This window comes from Podarcis tiliguerta (genome assembly GCF_965153285.1).
Source record: "Podarcis tiliguerta genome assembly, chromosome: 4".
NCBI lineage: Eukaryota > Metazoa > Chordata > Lepidosauria > Squamata > Lacertidae > Podarcis > Podarcis tiliguerta.
The window spans coordinates 83,134,764-83,153,617 of record NC_139537.1 but is presented as its reverse complement, the minus strand read 5'-3'; the positions used below and the strand labels follow the sequence as shown (position 1 = coordinate 83,153,617).

Genomic DNA, 18,854 nt, shown 5'->3' with positions numbered 1-18,854 from the left:
GGATGAAACATGAATTGCCTCTGGTCTATTTTTTGGGAAACAAGCAACATGTTTAAGTTTTTACTCTGCCAACTATATGGCGGAATCTGGTCTGGATCAATCTTGAGTAGAATTCCATGACAGGAATTCCATGAAGGTGGTTTCATATGTTGCAGCTCACCTAAATATGAATGGAAGCTGGGGCTCCTAGTTAGGAGGGATCTGAGTAGTCCTCATAGAATCATAGAGTCATAGAGTTGGAAGAGACCACAAGGGCCATCGAGTCCAACCCCCTGCCAAGCAGGAAACACCATCAGAGCACTCCTGACATATGGTTGTCAAGCCTCTGCTTAAAGACCTCCAAAGAAGGAGACTCCACCACCCTCCTTGGCAGCAAATTCCACTGTCGAACAGCTCTTACTGTCAGGAAGTTCTTCCTAATGTTTAGGTGGAATCTTCTTTCTTGTAGTTTGGATCCATTGCTCCGTGTCCGCTTCTCTGGAGCAGCAGAAAACAATCTTTCTCCCTCCTCTATGTGACATCCTTTTATATATTTGAACATGGCTATCATATCACCCCTTAACCTCCTCTTCTCCAGGCTAAACATGCCCAGCTCCCTTAGCCGTTCCTCATAAGGCATCGTTTCCAGGCCTTTGACCATTTTGGTTGCCCTCCTCTGGACACGTTCCAGTTTGTCAGTGTCCTTCTTGAACTGTGGTGCCCAGAACTGGACATAGTACTCCAGGTGCCCAGAACTGGACACAGTACTCCAGGTGCCCAGAACTGGACCCAGTACTCCAGGTGAGGTCATGAACATAGCTTGCCTGCTTCTTAAATAAGAAACTCACGTTGGTGTCAATCATTTCACAAGGCCTCATAGTGTGCTCCCTAATGCTTCTTCCAATTGTCCCTCAGCATGGGGACAAGAAAGAAACTCCTGACCCCATGCATCAAACATTTGCTGGACCTCCCAACCCACGAATTCCACATCTGTTGTGTATTCCAGAATGTTTGGGGGGGTGGGAATCGCCCCTTTTTTGACACTTAAGAGCATTACAGTATCCAGTGATAAGTTAAAGATGGAATGTGAAAGTACCAGATGTCCCAATTTCCATGGGACTTTCCACCCAGAAATATAAAATTCCCATATCCTCTTGGCAGGAACAATTGGCTCAAGACCTGCAGATGCAGCACCCTCCTAAGACGCGCGATGTGGGAGTGTCACACTCTCAGCTTCTGCACGGAGGGCGTCTCAGATTCCTGCAGCTGCATCGCATCTGATGAGGTCTCTGGGACAAGAGAGAGAAAGAAGCAACATATAAGTCAGAAACTAAACTGGGAATAGTGAAGACATCTGACTGGCTGATGAAATCAAGATATATGAATAGCAAAGGACTTCTGCAGGGATGCTGAGGATATCTTAGGGTGTACAATAAGTGAGGGAGAAGGCAAAATGCAGCGGATTGCAAGACACATTAGAAGAGTGTTTCGTTTCCAGACTTGCTTCCAGATTTGTAATGTCAGCATTTACCTTTAGTTGGGTGAGTGTAAGGACGCGGGTGGCTCTGTGGTCTAAACCACTGAGCCTCTTGGGTTTGCCAGACAGAAGGTCGGCAGTTCAAATCCCTGCAATGGGGTGAGCTCCCATTGCTCTGTCTCAGGTCCTGCCAACCTAGCAGTTCGAAAGCATGCCAGTGCAAGTAGATAAATAGATACCACAGCAGCAGAAAGGTAAACAGTGTTTCCATATGCTCTGGTCTTTGTCACGGTGTTCCATTGTGCCAGAAGCGGTTTAGTCATGCTGGCCACATGACCCAGAAAACTGTCTGTGGACAAACGCCGGCTCCCTCGGCCTGAAAGCAAGATGAGCGCCGCAACCCCACAGTCGCCTTTCACTGGACTTAACCATCCAGGGGTCCTTTGCCTTACCTTTATCTTTAAAGACATCCATTTTATTTAGCACCCTATGAAACCAGGTTGGCAAATATGTCTACGTTAGTTAGCAGCCGGCAATGTTTTTACGCAGATGAAGTTTGTAATTCCCTGGTTCAGAATGCAAAGTGATCCGGCTTGTAATGCTCAGGTGCATTACAAGCTGTTCCCCTCTGAAGTCCTCCTCTTCCATGGAATCAAAGAAGAGGAGCTGTGTGTGTTCAGTCAGTATTCAGGGTGACCAGACAACTGTATAGATACTGTAATGGTTCTAGGGGTTGCTCGTGCATAAATCGGCGCCACACCTGGGTGGGTTGCCTGAGTGAACCCTTTCTGTCTGGACAGCCACTCGCCCGTGGCTGTCTCAATCGCTGGCAGAATCCGTCAGTGGGCGTTTCTTGAACTTCTTCCAGCATAAAAGTTCTTTGACGCCTAGTCTTCGCCTACTCTTCCTGCGCGGAAGCCTGCTGCGCAGGGAGGGTGTGGGCATCGGAGGACCCGTGCTCTCCCCGCTGGTCCCCGGCGAGGAGTCTTGGAGCCACCTCGCCGATTCACCCATCTGCCCCCCTTCTCCACTGGTGCTACGCTGATTTCCTTCCCCAGAAGATGTGCTGCTTCTCTCCCTCCCGGGACGCTCTCCGGAATCCCTCTGGAGCCCTCCCTCTCCCTCTGGCTCCGATGGCAGTTCCCTGACAGATACGCAAACCAACACTCCATAACATAGGCCTATCATTTTGCTGTGAATGTCACGAACAGATCAGCCCCTCTGGAAAAAAGAAAGAAAGATCAAACTTCTGTATGGGAAGCATCTTCTCTTTACCCAAGAGTAGCCCAGCTGGATTAGAACTAAGGCATTTCAACCACAACATCCTGTTTCCCACAGTGACCAATTAGATCCCTCAAGGAAACCCACAAACAGGAAATGAGGGCAACAGCCTTCTCCCACTGCGGCTACTACCTCTGATCTTGGTACACAGCCATCATCGCTAGGAGATAAACTAGGAGATAAACAATTTTATGACTTTCCGTAGACATCTGAAGGCAGCCCTGTATCGCGAAGTTTTTAATGTCTGGCGTTTTGCTGTGTTTTGTTATATGCTGTTGGAAGCCACCTAGAGCAGCAACCCGTCAGATGGCCAAGGTACAAGTCATAAATTGTTGTTATTGTTAGCCATTGATGGCCTTTTTATCCCTGGATTTATTTACTACCCTTTTAAAGCTGTATAAGATCCCATCTACATTATACATTCAAAGCAGCATTATATCACTTTAAACAGTCATGATTTCCCACCAAAGACTCCTGGGAAATGTAGTTTGCTAAGGGTGCTGAGGGTTGCTCAGAGACCGTTATTTCACCCTCAGAGCTACCATTTCCGAGGTTCCCTGGAAACTGGGGTTGATGATTGAACCATTCTGGCAATGGGAACCAGGCAGAGGGCCTTCTCGGCAGTGGCGCCATCCTTGTGGAACGCCCTCCCATCAAAGGTCAAGGAGATAAAGAAATACCGTATTTTTCGCCCTATAGGACGCACTTTTTCCCCTCCAAAAATGAAGGGGAAATCTGTGTGCGTCCTATGGGGCGAATGCAGGCTTTCGCTGAAGCTTGGAGAGCGAGAGGGGTCGGTGCGCACCGATCCCTCTCGCTCGCCAGGCTTCAGGAAGCTATCAGCAAGCCTGGGGAGCCCGCGGGAGTTCCTGCAGGGCTCCCTAGGCTGCGGATAGCAGCCTGCTGCATGGAGCGTGGGGCGCGCTTCTCCCCACCACCAGCCCCACAAGCTCAGGGGACAGCGGGGAGGCGGAGCGCCGCCATCCCGCTGTTCCCCGACCTGGTTTGGATTCCCCAACCTGGTTTTGGGGGGGGGGAATAAAGGAATTCCCCCCCCTTTATTTCCCCCCCCAAAAAAACTAGGTGCATCCTATGGGCCGGTGCGTCCTATGGGACGAAAAATACGGTACATAACTTTTAGAAGACATCTAAAGGCAACCCTGTATCAGGAAGTTTTTTAATGTTTGATGTTTTATTGTGTTTTATTCGTACTGGAAGCTGCCCAGTCCGGCTAGGGAAACCCAGCCAGATGGGCACGGTATAAATAATAAAATTGTTGTTGTCGTTTATTTGCAGAAGTTTTTTTTAATGTGATAATCCCTACTTTGCAGAGGTGAGTAGCAAGCACCTGTCTTGAAATCCACATACAGTGGGTTTGGTTTTCTACCTCTTGACATCCAAGCAACTTCTATGCACAAGCAAAGGCATCACATGTCAACATCAACATTTGGCAGCTGAATATATTTAAAATGAGACGCGGGTGGCGATCAGAAGGTCGACTGTTTGAATCCCCGTGACAGGGAGAGCTCCTGTTGCTCGGTCCGTGCTCCTGCCAACCTAGCAGTTTGAAAGCACATCAAAGTGCAAGCAGATAAATAGGTACCGCTCCGGCGGGAAGGTAAACGGCGTTTCCGTGTGCTGCTCTGGTTTTGCCAGAAGCGGCTTAGTCATGCTGGCCACATGACCCAGAAGCTGTACGCCGGCTCCCTTGGCCAGTAAAGCGAGATGAGCGCCGCAACCCCAGAGTCGTCCATGACTGGACCTAATGGTCAGGGATCCCTTTGCCTTTACCTATATTTCACATATCTCTACTTCCTCTCAAAACACCGTGTTCTTTTATACACAGTCACAACTACAATTGGCCTCAAGAAGCAGAGTTGCATTGTAGCTGCAGAGAGAAGGCCCAGGGGCTTCCGAGAAAGATGAGCTCTCCAGCGGCACTTCACATTTCAGAAATGGCCATGAACTCCCAGAGCTGTCCCCACAATCAGGACAAACAGCTGCTCTTGGAACAGCTAAACAAGTCGTTTTCTTTCCAAACTATGTTGCGAGGGGAAACAGAGACAAGGAGCAAAGAAAGGGCAGCCAAAATCTTGTGGATAGGTACAGTAGATGCTCATAGGCCCAACGAACCACATTCAGGTCAGCGTTGCTTAGTGTATAGCTCTTTGCTCATCCCATGGCAAGACCTGCCAATTTCCCAATATGTTATTGATCTTCCCTATTATTTGTCATTCGCAAACAATAATGAGGCCAGACCATGAGGCAGGGGCAAGGAACCTTTTTTTCCAGCCTGAGGCCAATCTCAGGGACTCAAGAAACTTCCAGCTAACATTATCGGTGAGTAAGATATCAGTTCATGAATCAAGGATTCTCTACAGCTGCTATAGTCCCTTCTAAAGCAGACATGCAAGAATTGTGACACATGGACAACCCCACCAGAGAAACAGCATATTTTTTTCTGGATCAAATACAAAAACAGACCTCATTTCCAGGACCAGTGCTTTTATTAGAGCAAGGCAGCTGATTATAGCATACCTTGAAAGGGTAGTAAATTGTTAGGTGTTTAATTTAATTTATTATTACAGTGGTACCTCGGGTTAAGTACTTAATACATTCTGGAGGTCCGTTCTTAACCTGAAACTGTTCTTAACCTGAAGCACCACTTTAGCTAATGGGGCCTCCTGCTGCTGCCACACCGCCGGAGCACGATTTCTGTTCTCATCCTGAAGCAAAGTTCTTAACCCGAGGTACTATTTCTGGGTTAGCGGAGTCTGTAACCTGAAGCATATTTAACCTGAAGCGTACGTAACCCGAGGTACCACTGTACTGTATTTGTTCTGCCAGGGAGGCTGAAGGTGCTTGTGAGGTTACCTGTCCCAGGTACCAAATAAATTGGCTGTGATGTACCTTTCCTTGATGTATCTGATTGTTGCTGATACACCTCAGCCAGTGATTGGACCAGCAATTGCCCCCAACTCTGCCACTGGGGGCCCCATGTGGTTTGCATCATCATTATCATCATGAAATGGATATACCACTTATATGCCAAAATGGCTTCTACGCAGTTTGCGACGGTAAAATTTACACATAATCAAAATACGCAATAACAATTCCATTGGTACTAAAAAGAATCCTTAATTAAAATGTACAATGAAACAAGCAATTAAAAAGTATGCCACTTAAAAGAGTGGGAGGGGGGAGAGTTAAAACAATAAAATCAGAAGTTCAGTTCAGGGGAATGCGTGCCTAAACAGGTGTGTCTTCAGGAGTTGGCGGGATGTCAACACTGATGGAGCACCTCATATTTCAGCAAGGAGAGAGTTCTAAACACTGGATAGCTCAGTTGGTTAGAGTATGGCACTGATAACACCAAGGTTGCAGGTTCGATCCCCTTATGGGACAGCTGCATATTCCTGCCTTGCAGGGGGTTGGACCAGTGGCGTAGCGTGGGTAGTCAGCACCCAGGGCAAGGCAAGTAATTTGCTCCCCCTAACCCGTGGATTTGTGCCCCCTAACCCGTGGATTTGTGCCCCCTAACCCGTGGATTTGCACCCCCTAACCCTAACCCCCAGATGATGCGCCCGGTGCGGCCGGGCCCCCCTGCACCTCCCACGCTACGCCACTGGGTTGGACTAAGTGATCCTTAGGATCCCTTCCAACAAGACAATTCTATTATCTTTGGTGCCACCAGGAAAAGCCCACCTCCATGTTACCACAGCCTGCCTCATGGTTAGACACAATACTGGAATGTTAACAATAAAGGTGTTACTGTGTAATTGTAGTAGGGGTGGTAATATATGAATTACAGTGGTACTTCGGGTTACAGATGCTTCAGGTTACAGACGCTTCAGGTTACAGACGCTTCAGGTTACAGACTCCGCTAACCCAGAAATAGTACCTCAGGTTTAGAACTTTGCTTCAGGATGAGAACAGAAATTGTGCAGCAGTGGCATGGCGGCAGCAGGAGGCCCCATTAGCTAAAGTGGTACCTCAGGTTAAGGACAGTTTCAGGTTAAGAAATGACCTCCAGAACGTATTAAGTTCTTAACCTGAGGTACCACTGTATAATTATAGGAGGAAATGACAACAGGTGTGTTGTGTGATGCTTTGCTGCTTACGACAGCGAGTGTTTGTGCACACAAAAATCATTGCAATCCACAAAGCTGACTAGCTGATTGGCTGAGAAATAATAAAACGAACTAAAATTGCTGGACGCAGACTCAAGTGGGCATGTGAAAAAGCCACACATATGAAAAAAGATACTCAGAGTTTAAGAACAGAGGGCAAACAATGGCTGAATGAAATAATTTGAAACAGATTAAATAAAACAGGCAGCTGAGCTTAAAGCAAAATTATCCCAAGGGGAGAAGGGAGGGGAGACCCAGAATAATCTTTTTATTTACATGCTTGAAAAATATCCAGTTTGTTTCAAGGTATCATTTTTTGAGGATTCACATCATATCATCATGATTATGTCACTATTTTGCTGATTCCCCTTGCGTTTCCATTTTCTTTTGACATTTTTGAATTTGAATTGATGGGAGGGGGCTAAGCAGTCAAAACATCCCCACTCTCCCTCACACAATTCTAATAAGGTATGGATCTCAAATATCCAAATGTTCACACCTGAAGAGAGATCTTGCTATATCTAATCTGACAATGCTATCACTGTTACTAATAAGGATAAGAGTCTAAAAAAAACCCCCAACCAACAGAAAATGATGCCTATGAGACAGTCATAGAGACTGCAGATGCAAACAGAAGCAAGCTGGCACAATAAAGGGTAAATTTGAGGTTGATCTTTTGGGAAATTCCCTTCTCTCCTCTTTTCCTCTAGAAATGTTTGCTAGAGAACATTAATCTCAGCTCCAGATTCCATTTGCCAAAATAATGCATTCAAAAAACAGTGGGGAACATCAAAGAATTACTTCATTTCCTTCATATGTTTAGGGGTGGGGGGAAGTCTACCGTGTGAAGTCTATGTGTGAACTCATTGAAATCCATAAATATCCATAAGAGAGGCATAAAAATATTTATGACTAAACCAATAAACTGGGCGAGGTCTTTAAAGGGTGCTTATGGAATGTCGTATTTTGCAAGCAAAGGCTTGCACAGCCTTTTGGTGTCAAAACAAAGTCTGTGAAACATGATAAGATCTGTCACATTACAGCCAAATTAGCCAAATAAATGGAGAAAACAGGAATGTAATCTGAGGTGAATTCATATGAAGATGCATTACAGCTGGCTGCAAAAGGTGGTTTAAAAATTAATTTCTTTTTTTAAAAAAAAATATGAATTACTCTGAATCATGAAATAGGCAGATGTCTAAAAGAAAGGGAAAAAATGTTTTATTTGCACAGTGGTCAATACACACAGAACAAAAGTCAAGAAGTGTTTGAAATTTCAGTTGGTTAGAATGATAGCTGCTGCCACAAACATGGTCATTTTTACCCGGTTCTATCTAAATCGTGGTATATTAGCATATCCCACAAGAGTTTAAAGTATTAACATACATGTTAAGACCTAAGACAAAAAGAATCAAGCCAACTCCTACTTATTGAGGTGCCGTCTTAAATTTTGTTTCTTTGGCATGTGATGATCGCAGGAAGCCAGATTATACCTGGTCTAGTTTCCAAGACATTTTATTAGTTTTACAAATAAAAAGTACAAATAAACACACCTCAATAAAATCATACTGTATGTGGAGATTCTCCGAATCTCGCGACTTCCCCCCATCCCATCCATGGAGTCTTATTTTAAACATCTACAACTGCATATTAGTCTATGCTCCAGTTTTAATACTGAACCACGTTATCCATAATGTTTCTTACACTACAAGTGAGTCAAAATCCTGCTCTTGTTTCCATCTGCTTACAGTGGTCTCCTAGATAAGTTATAAACTTTTCCCATTCTTTTATAACAAAAAAATTGTCCTCTTTGTTTCTGAGTATTCCAGTCAGCTTTGCCATCTCTGCATGCAGATTATACCAGGTCTAACCCATTTCTTTGGTTGTGGAATGTCAGGCAGATAGATATGAGAGAGAGAGAGAGAGAGAGAGAGAGAGAGAGAGAGAGAGAGAGAGATTTAGGGCAGTGTGGGTGTTCCCACCACATGGAGCACCGAGCTGAGGGGGTGCAAAATTGAGGAGGTTCATAATTGAGAAGATCCATTTGGGATGTACAAAGTTTTGGCCTTGCACAGGGCGCCATATTTTTATAATTCCCTCTCTCCGAGGAATTCTGGGAATTGTAGCTCTTAACCACTCCTGGCACCTTTTTCAAAAAGCCTACATCTCCCATGATTCTTTGGTCAAAGTCATAGTTGTTTATAGGGCAGATTGGGCACTAATACATAGATGCTTCAGTATCCTCCCACTGCAAGATCTATCAATGCAAAGGCCTTGTCTGATCTGAAGCACATCAACTTTTCAAACCCTTTAAGGACTTTATTGAGGTAAATGTCTCTGCTCACTCTCAAAACGACCGCAAGGAGATGCAATATTTATTGCTTCTGAAATGGGTTTCCGAGTGTTTCCGAGTGTGGAGAGTTTATAGAAACCGGATGAGTTGTTCTTTTTACTAGGCTGTCTTTAAAAAAACACCACACACACACAATTAAAATGTCCAAAGGCATTTTAAAATGCCAGTGAAGACAGTTTGCAAATTATTTAATTTGGTGTGCGTAGCATTTGGGAACAGCTTGATTCTGTTTGGAGACAAACTGGCTTAAGTATTGGTGGGGAGCTCAGTTAAAGTAAGTTCTCCACCCAGATCTGCATCCAAGGCACCTCAACCTTATCTGTTACCATGCCAATAAATACAAGAAGGCTGCTATAAATTGAATATGCAGATATTTTGCATCTCATCCCCTTCCCCCCCCACACTTCCCTCCAGTTATTACCTCAGAGCCATGTGAGAGAGAGAGTCACTGCATGAGAATTTATGTCCTCACAATTAAGGTTGAATACAACTTGTTGCGTAATAATCTGGGCTTCTGTAACACCAAACAATGAAAGCTAAAGTTTTTATGGATGAAGCCTGCTTGTTGTTGTCTTTTCTTTCAAATTCCCATCCTAATTTATTTGACGATAACATAGGCTCATGCTCCATCCCCTCTGGGCATTTTTAATTGCTTTGCCCTCTCACTTTTCTTACAGGAAACAATTTCTTCCATTAATTGCATAAAAGGAGTAAACGTTATACCATCTTTGGGCTTTACTGCTTCCTGATATAAGCTGGTGATTTTTTTTTTCTAAAAAAAAAACACAACACCCTTTTTTTCAAGAAAAAAAGGTGGATGGAAAAGAAGGCAAGGGTAAAAGAGGAAATTGCTTCTCTGGCTGGTGGCCATCCTTGAAGCTGAGAACGTCTTTTAGCAAAGAAAAAGCATCTCAGTGAATGCTTTGCTTTTTGAAAGGCTCAGAGACAGACAATCCTCACAGTCATTCAGTAGAGGCTGCTACTAAAGACTGAAATGGAAGAAACAGAGACAAACTTCCCATGTGTACTTCGGGCGGATTTCACATCTAAGCAGAGAGTGCTGCTTGCAGCCAATTAACATTCCGCCAATCAATATTTGTGATCTCTTAATTAAAAAAGAAAAAAGAAAAAACTTATTAGGGAAGAAAAAACTCACCATGGGTTTGATATAGATATAGTTTCTGCATCTCTACCCTAAGTACTATTCATTTATATATATATGAAGCTGTGGGTAAAAGCCTCAGCGCCTAGGCTTGCCGATCGAAAGGTCGCCGGTTCGAATCCCCGTGGCGGGGTGTGCTCCCGTTGCTCAGTCCCAGCGCCTGCCAACCTAGCAGTTCGAAAGCACTCCCGGGTGCAAGTAGATAAATAGGGACTGCTTACTAGCGGGAAGGTAAACGGCATTTCCGTGTGTGGCTCTGGCTCGCCAGAGCAGCGATGTCACGCTGGCCATGTGACCCGGAAGTGTCTCCGGACAGCGCTGGCCCCCGGACAGCGCTGGCCCCCGCACAACCCTAGAGTCTGTCAAGACTGGCCCGTACGGGCAAGGGTACCTTTACCTTTATCCTTTGGCGTGTATGCCATGAAATGCCAGCAGTGCCCTTCAGCTCTCTATATTGGACAAACAGGCCAAACCCTACGCCAAAGGATAAAAAGGTAAAGGGATGCCTGACCATTAGGTCCAGTCGTGACCAACTCTGGGGTTGCGGCGCTCATCTCGCTTTATTGGCCAAGGGAGCCAGCATACAGCTTCCGGGTCATGTGGCCAGCATGACTAAGCCGCTTCTGGCGAACCAGAGCAACGCACAGAAATGCAATTTATCTTCCTGCTGGAGCGGTACCTATTTATCTACTTGCACTTTGGCGTGCTTTCAAACTGCTAGGTTGGCAGGAGCAGGGACCGAGCAACGGGAGCTCACCCCGTCATGGGGATTTGAACCGCCGACCTTCTGTTCGGCAAATCCTAGGCTCTGTGGTTTAACCCACAGCGCCACCCGCGTCCCTACACCAAAGGATAAATGGACATACGGTAAATCTGACATCAGGAATCACAAGAAAGAGAAGCCAGTTGGACAACACTTCAGTCTCCCAGGACATTCAATACAGGATCTCAAAGCAACTATCTTATTACAAAAGAATTTCAGAAACAGACTTGAAAGAGAAGTTGCTGAATTACAACTTATCACTAAACTGAAAACTATGGAGAGACCTGGTCTTAATAGAGATATTGGATTCCTGTCTCATTACTTATGCTAATCATCTGCATACTATCCCTTGCTTTTTCCTGTAGGACTAATTGCAGTCATTAACAGTCGTCAACAGGTTTACCATACCCATTGAGTCAATCACCCATCTGCTACTACCCTCCTGAGATAAACCCCACCCCCACCCTCTCACTATATATAAGGGTCTGGTGACTTCTGTTGCAGTGTATCTGAGGAAGTGTGCATGCACACGGAAGCTTATACCAAGAACAAACTTAGTTGGTCTCTAAAGTGCTACTGGAATTTTTAAAAAAATTATTATATATTTTGACTGTGTCAGACCAACACAGCTACCTAACTGAATCTGTAAGAAGGGATATTGTTATTCCTTTTTTATATTGGTTTAATTAAATAAAATATTGTAATATAATAAAAACTGGAGTTAGGAAGCAATAACAGTGAAACTTTTTTTTTTTTTAAGCCACACTTATAAATAGGGGAAAGGACTCTCTAATATCACATGCCTTTCAAAAATGCAGTTATTTTTAGCACAGAGGAGAAAAGGGCAAAGTAATTTCCTGTTTTTAAGCATCCCTGACATCTATGGAAGAAGAAGGAGGAGGAGGAGGAGGAGGAGGAGGAGGAGGAGGAGGAGGAGAAATGTGGCTGCTCTATACAGTCACACTTCATGTTTCATCCACTTCAGGTTACGTATTTTCATGTTACGTCCCACGGCAACCCAGAAGTACCGGAATGGGTTACTTCCAGGTTTCGCCACATGTGTAGAAGTGCTAAATCACATTGTGCGCATGTGCAGATGCGGCGCTTTGGCTTACGTCAGTTCCGTGTTACGGACGGGCCTCTGGAATGGATCCCATCCGTAACACGAGATTCAATTGTACATCCTGATAGATGATTGATACAGTGTGCCATCCTGATAGATACATTGTAGTGAAAATGTATTGGGGAAAACAGGCAACCTCTCATGGCTGAAGCCACTTAAAACCTGTTGCACAGAGATTGTAGCCATAGGAATAGGTGGTTATCTGTAACCTCTGGCCAAATATTACTACTGCTTTGAGATTGGTGGGAGGCAGGTCAGATACACATCTTCTGGCTTTGGGGCATGGGTGATGCGGAGATACGCCTCTCTGGGTAGATGACGCAGCAGCATTTTGGAATTAAGCTTCTGGTTTTATCTATAGATTAATTACACGTAGTAGATGTGACATCTGCCGAGTCGCTTGAAGTTGTGTCTGATTTGATTGGTAAAATATAACAGTCACCAGGGCCGGCATTCACAAGAACTGTGGAGCATACAGAATGGGGTTCAACCCTGTCCCAGCAAAAATTCCCTCACCTTTGTGGCTGCTATGAACCCTGGGGAGGGGTAGATCTTATTAGAACTGAGAAGAGCTTCCCTCCTAGGGATAATATCAGATGCAAGGGAAAGGCATTTTCATTATGGATCTTCCTGAAAGGGTTAATCCCTTCCAGTGGCGTGAGGTGAAATCTTTCATAGGAACAGAAAATACTCTTTATGTACGCGACAGCAGCCACATGGATGCTACTAGCCCAGAGATGGAAAGAAGAAAGAGAGGAATGGCAAACTAAGCTGTTAGACTATGCTGAAATGGCAAAACTGACCGGGAAACTCAGAGACCAAGAAGACAAAAAATTCAAGAAAGAATGGGGAGAGTTTGCAATTCATTTAGAAGACCACTGTAAGCGGATGAAAACATTAGCAGGATTTTGCTCCCACTTGCAATGTAACAAGTACTATGGACAATAGTTCTCGAAGCTACCAGCATGAGTTTGACCAAACTGCGGGAGGCAGTGGAAGACAGAAGTGCCTGGTGTGCTCGCGTCCATGGGGTCATGAAGAGTCGGACACGACTAAACGACTCAACAACAACAAAATTACAGAATCAAAGATGCAACTTCTAGCAATGTTGTTTAGCATCATTTCTGGTTTCACTCTTGGTGCCACTGCGACCCAACTGCACAGACAACTGAAAGCTGGATCAGTAATATTTTCAAGTATTGGCGAAGGAGCATACCATCTCCAAGGGTTTCTTCACCTTACTACAGCATCTTCATGACTTCAAAAGGGATATTGGCATGCTCTGCTTGGATAATGCAGTGAAATCTAATGGGGATGTGGCCAAACAGTTTGAACCTAGTCCTGACTCAAGAACATCGGAGCCAAAGTTCAAAAGGACACACACACTTGAAATACACCCGAAGCAACAGATAAGAGTCTTTCTCTGAGGGCTCCCTCTGTAACTTCAAACTCATAGCCACTCCAGATCTCCAGCGATTGCAAGGACAAACAGGAGCAGAATGGAAAACTATTCAGATGCTTGAAATACTGGAATATTGAGTTCATTTGCCAAATAGCTGGAACAAAACATTTTGACAGGCTTAGCCCTTTTGTCTGTACTTGGGATGGCAGTAAGATTTAGCAGCCTGGTAACGTAAGCAGAGAAACAGATTTATGCATAAGGGCCAAATGAGAGGTGAGGTGATGCTGTTTATATGTATGTCACACTCTTGGGAACTTGGTAGCAATGGTGGGACCCTGAATAGTAAAATTTTGTGGAAGGGTCAAGAAATCCTTTCCCCTCTTGTGCTTTACATCTCAACATCTCAACCCCATGCAGTTCTATAGCGCTTAGGTGGTGGACCGCTGACCAACAATTCCAGTGTTTTTCCCTTTATCCTGGAGCACGGAGGGGTGATAAATCTCTTTCTTGCTCTTCTGGAAAAAAAACCAAAGAGTATCCGCAAGAAACTGTGTTGATCACCTATCTGTTGTTGTTTGGCACCATTCTTGAGTGAAATGTTGAAGTCTGCCCCCTATGGTCCCCTTAAGCAATTAAGTCCCATTAGCCATCTTAAGTCCCCCTTATGTCCCTTAAGTTGTCTAAGGTGATGTAAGGGGGCTAAAGTGAATTTAAATGGGCTAATGTGGATGTAAGTGAGCTAAGTTTGCTAGGGGGACCTAAGTAGCCTAATGGGTCTTAAGTGGGCTAAAGGGACTTAAGTGGGCCAAGGGGACTTAAGTGGGCTAAGGGTTCGAAGCTCCAAGTTCGAATAGCTCCAAGTTTGAATTTTGAATGAGTTCAAAGTTCAAATTAGTTTGCAGCTCCAAGTTCAAATTAGTTCAAAGAAGTTCAAAGAAACCCTCCTCCTTCGGCTGGAATAGCTGATGTAGATGAAAGAGTGGCGATTGGAGAGTCCACAACCGGGGTGGTATCTTCATCTTGCTTGAGAAAATGTGGCACTTGTTGGCCAGCTTGTGCGTTGTTTGGTGTCTGGCCGAGAGAATGAGAGAGAAGCCGGAGACAGAAATACATGTGTTCCACTAACTGTGAGCGAAGGGTTGGCACATGGCATATGCCGATATTTAGTTAAGGCTTTGAAATATCCTTAGCTTTCTGACTTGCTCTGTCACAAGCCTTTGGCTTCTACTTAATACACAATATCTAACTGTCATCTTCAAAGCTTCTTGGGTATCAGAGTGTGGAAAGAACAAGGCAAATCAAAAGGCATCACTAGTGAGCCTATTCTGCTTTCTTTATTTCTAAACCTACAGATCCCTTACATAAATATGTTCACACCTCAATCTGTCCCATCTTGTTGATCTGTATATAAAATTCACACCCTGACATGTACAAATGTAAGTCAACCGTGAAACTAATTTGTTAATGAGTCATACAAGACTTACAAATGTTGATTTAATTCTGGAAATGTCCCATATTACTTGGGCAATCTCAGGCTCATACATATCCCAACACCACACCAAATTTAGAATTTGTGGGATACTGTTTCAATAATAATAATATTAAAAAATCTTCTGTGGGGTTTAATATTGTATGGAGTGGAGAAATAAGGCAAACTGTAGACTTCAGTTTGGGCTCAAACCTTGAATCAGGGAAGATCAATTCAATCAATGAAGCAATTTTTAATTTTTAGCACTAGAATATATTCTGCATATGCTTCAAGGTTATTTTGAATGTTACATAACTGTGATAAGGAATAAAAATGAAGAATGACTTCCTTCCAAACAAATGACTGATAGTCTTTGTTTACTTTTATAAAGTCTCACGTGTACTTAATGAACTTTTAAAAGCCCCTATTTTAAGGATTAGGTAACACTCAAATATCTATAAATTTTGTGTAGAGATTCACTGGCTGATTCATTAAGAGGCAGAAGATTAATCAATCTAAAAAACACTAAATCCGTCAACACTCCTAATCTCAAATAAATATTGAAAATCATTAAATTGCCTTCCATTGTGGTGATTACAAAGATGGCTCATAGCCATTCTAAACTCAAAATCTAAGAAGCACAGGAACACTGATCAGACTATTTCATGTACAAACTTGCATTTACTATCTTCTGAATAGGAATTTCCCCTCCATCTTAAGTTGCCCATGGCTAGATAATATCATATCAGCCCTTCAAAGACCAAACTGTACCACAAACTTCAGGCTATAATGTGGGCCTTCTTTCCACCCATCAATATATTCATGGGTAGAAGAAAGGCCCACATTATGTAATGCATAACATATTCATTATGTCAAAAATTCTCTCTCTCTCTCTAATTTTTGACATAATGCATACGTTGCTTACTCAAACTAAAAAACCTCTAAGTGGTTAACAAAAGACAACCTAAAAAAAACCAGCAATGGTATCAATCAAAGCAAATGTCAAAAACAATAAAATTAATATATGAAAAAGCAATTTTAAAACAAAGATGCCTGCTAAAATCGCACATTGAAATTGCACACTGAAATTACTTGCCTGCTAGCTGGAGCACAACAGTTTTTAGCAGATGGCAAAAGTAGTATAACAAAGGCATCAGTCTAATACTGATGAGCAGGGCATTCCAAAGGCTGGGTGCTGCCACGGTGAGGAATTGCCTTCTTGCAAAGACAGGGCAGATATTATGTGGTACTTGTAGATCTCCACATATGGGAGATCCAGTTATAGTACAAACGGCATGACCTGCCTGTTGGGAGACCGTGGGCATAGAATCATATGTTATGTGCAGTGGCGTAGCGTGGGGGGTGCAGGGGGGGGGCCGGCCACACCGGGCGCAACATCTGGGGGGGGCGCACTTGCACTCGCAGCTCTCTGCCCCTACCTGGCTCACTCACTCTCTCTCACTGCAGTGCTGGCTGTGCGAATCCGATCTGAGCCACCGGGTCGCCGCCCACTGTGGAGGGGAGGGTGCCAGGCGTGCGGTGCAGTGCGGAGAGAGAGCGAGGGACTATCTGGGGGAGGGACAGTGCAGCGGGGGGGCGCAAATTACTTGCCTTGCCCCGGGTGCTGACAACCCACGCTACGCCACTGGTTATGTGGCCACCTTGAACTATATGAGGAAAGGCAGGGTCTGAATATTTTATGTAATGCATAATAGGCCAAATACTATTTCTGTTCAAAATCTGCACTTTGAGGATCATACCCTCCAACATTTCTCCAATGGAACTAGGGACGTCCTATTCAGTTGTTGTTGTTGTTCCCCACCCATCTGATTGGATTGCCCCAGCCACTCTGGGCAGTTTTCAACATATCCAAAAACATCATAAAACATTAAACATTTTTTTAAAACTTCCCTATACAGGGTTGCCTTCAGATGTCTCATAAAGGTTGTATACAGTGGTACCTCAGGTTACATAGGCTTCAGGTTACATAGGCTTCAGGTTACACACTCTGCTAACCCAGAAATAGTGCTTCAGGTTAAGAACGTTGCTTCAGGATAAGAACAGAAATCGGGCTCCGGCAGCGCGGCGGCAGCAGGAGGCCCCATTAGCTAAAGTGGTGCTTCAGATTAAGAACAGTTTCCGGTTAAGAACAGACCTCCAGAATGAATTAAGTACTTAACCCGAGGTACCACTGTAGTTACTTTTCTCCTTGGCTTGGGGTTTTCATAACTCCATACCCTCCAATATTTGTCCGATGAAAACAGGGACATGCTAAGGAAAAGTGGGACATTCTAGGATTGAATCAGAAACCGAGACGGCTTCTGTAAATCTGTGACTGTCCCTGGAAAATAGGGACACTCAGAAGGCATGGAGGATATATAGAATACATGTAGCTGAGGCTGCCATCCTTCACACACTTACTTTGGAGGGAGCCCTATTGAACACAGGGAGCCTTAATGCTGGTTTGACATAGGGTTGCATTTGTGAAGGTGTCACAATGGCTTTAGCATCTCTGATGTCAGTGACCCAGGCCTGCTCCTTGACTGATGTTTATCTGAGATTGTGAATCAAGTGCTGCTGCTCTCCTTGCCATGTTTATGAAGCCAGTTTCAAGCATCCTTGTTTAAGCTAGGTCCGTGTTCTTCAACCTTGGGTCTTCAGGTGTTGCTTGACTCCAACTCCCACCATCCCCAGCCAGCATGTGGTGAGGGATGGTGGGAATCATAGTCCAGCAACTTCTGGGGATCCAAAGTCAAAGACAGCAAAGCATCTGGGGTAGAGAACAAAGTAGCTTTGAAGACACGCCACACCAAGCATTCCTTTCTATTTCTGAAATAGATTGCTTTGTGCGCTTCAGTGGGAAGGACCCGAACCTGGCCAGATCAGCTCCCTTCCATGAAACTGATAAAGAAACCATTCCGGATGGAGGAGTACTCCCAGAACAAATCGTTGGACCAAGGCAAAAGTAGAGAAGACTCCAAACGCTCATTTTTGGAATACGCTCATGTCAAGCATCATAGTAAATCACCATATAAACATTTGGGCTGTGGTTCCAGTTCTTGTTTCCCCTCATCAACTTCTCCCAAAGATGGATCTTTCCTTTTGGTTCCCAGTATTTCAACTCCCTGATAGGAAAAAGCCAAACACGCACTAATGATTTAAGTGTTGTCTTTGTGGTTCTTTTGAGAAAGTAACGATGAAAACAGAGACAAATGACTTGCCGTGAGTGGCCTTGTGTACTCAACTGCTTGGCACTTGAATGCGAAGCAATAAGTCTGGAATGTGGGAGAATTCTTACAAACTTGGCCTCTTTAACCAAACATGGGCAATGGAGAATGTCTATTAGAGTACACTAACAATCTGTAAAAGGGTTGGGCTGGAACTTTTTTCTTTTATTTTCTTTATAAAAAGATGCAAATCTAGACTTCTACAAATTCATGACTGGAAGAAAGTTTGTACAGTCGTACCTCTACTTACTTTTCCTTCTGAATATGGACTCTTCGGGTTATGGCCACAGCAAACCCAGAAGTGTATACTTCCGGATTTTGCCGCGCACGCATGCGCAGAAGCGCTCAATCATGCCACGCGTGTGCGCAGAAGCACACCTCTATTTACGTAATTTTCAGGGTGTGAACAGACCCCCAGAACAAATTAAGTTCATATCTGGAGGGTCCACTGTAATGTTATTTTTTTCCCTATCCTGTCTGCTATCAAAT

The 18,854-nt window shown here is 44.2% G+C and overlaps 1 long non-coding RNA gene across 1 annotated transcript; it reads right to left on the bottom strand.

Annotated features, from left to right (window-relative positions):
* Positions 1-14,561: 14,561 nt before the first annotated feature.
* Positions 14,562-17,610, bottom strand: LOC310676392. The gene is made up of 2 exons (XR_014510528.1): positions 17,560-17,610; positions 14,562-14,741 (listed from the first exon to the last, which is right to left on the bottom strand). It is a non-coding gene; the product is annotated as an uncharacterized lncRNA (long non-coding RNA).
* Between the last annotated feature and the right edge of the window lie 1,244 nt (positions 17,611-18,854).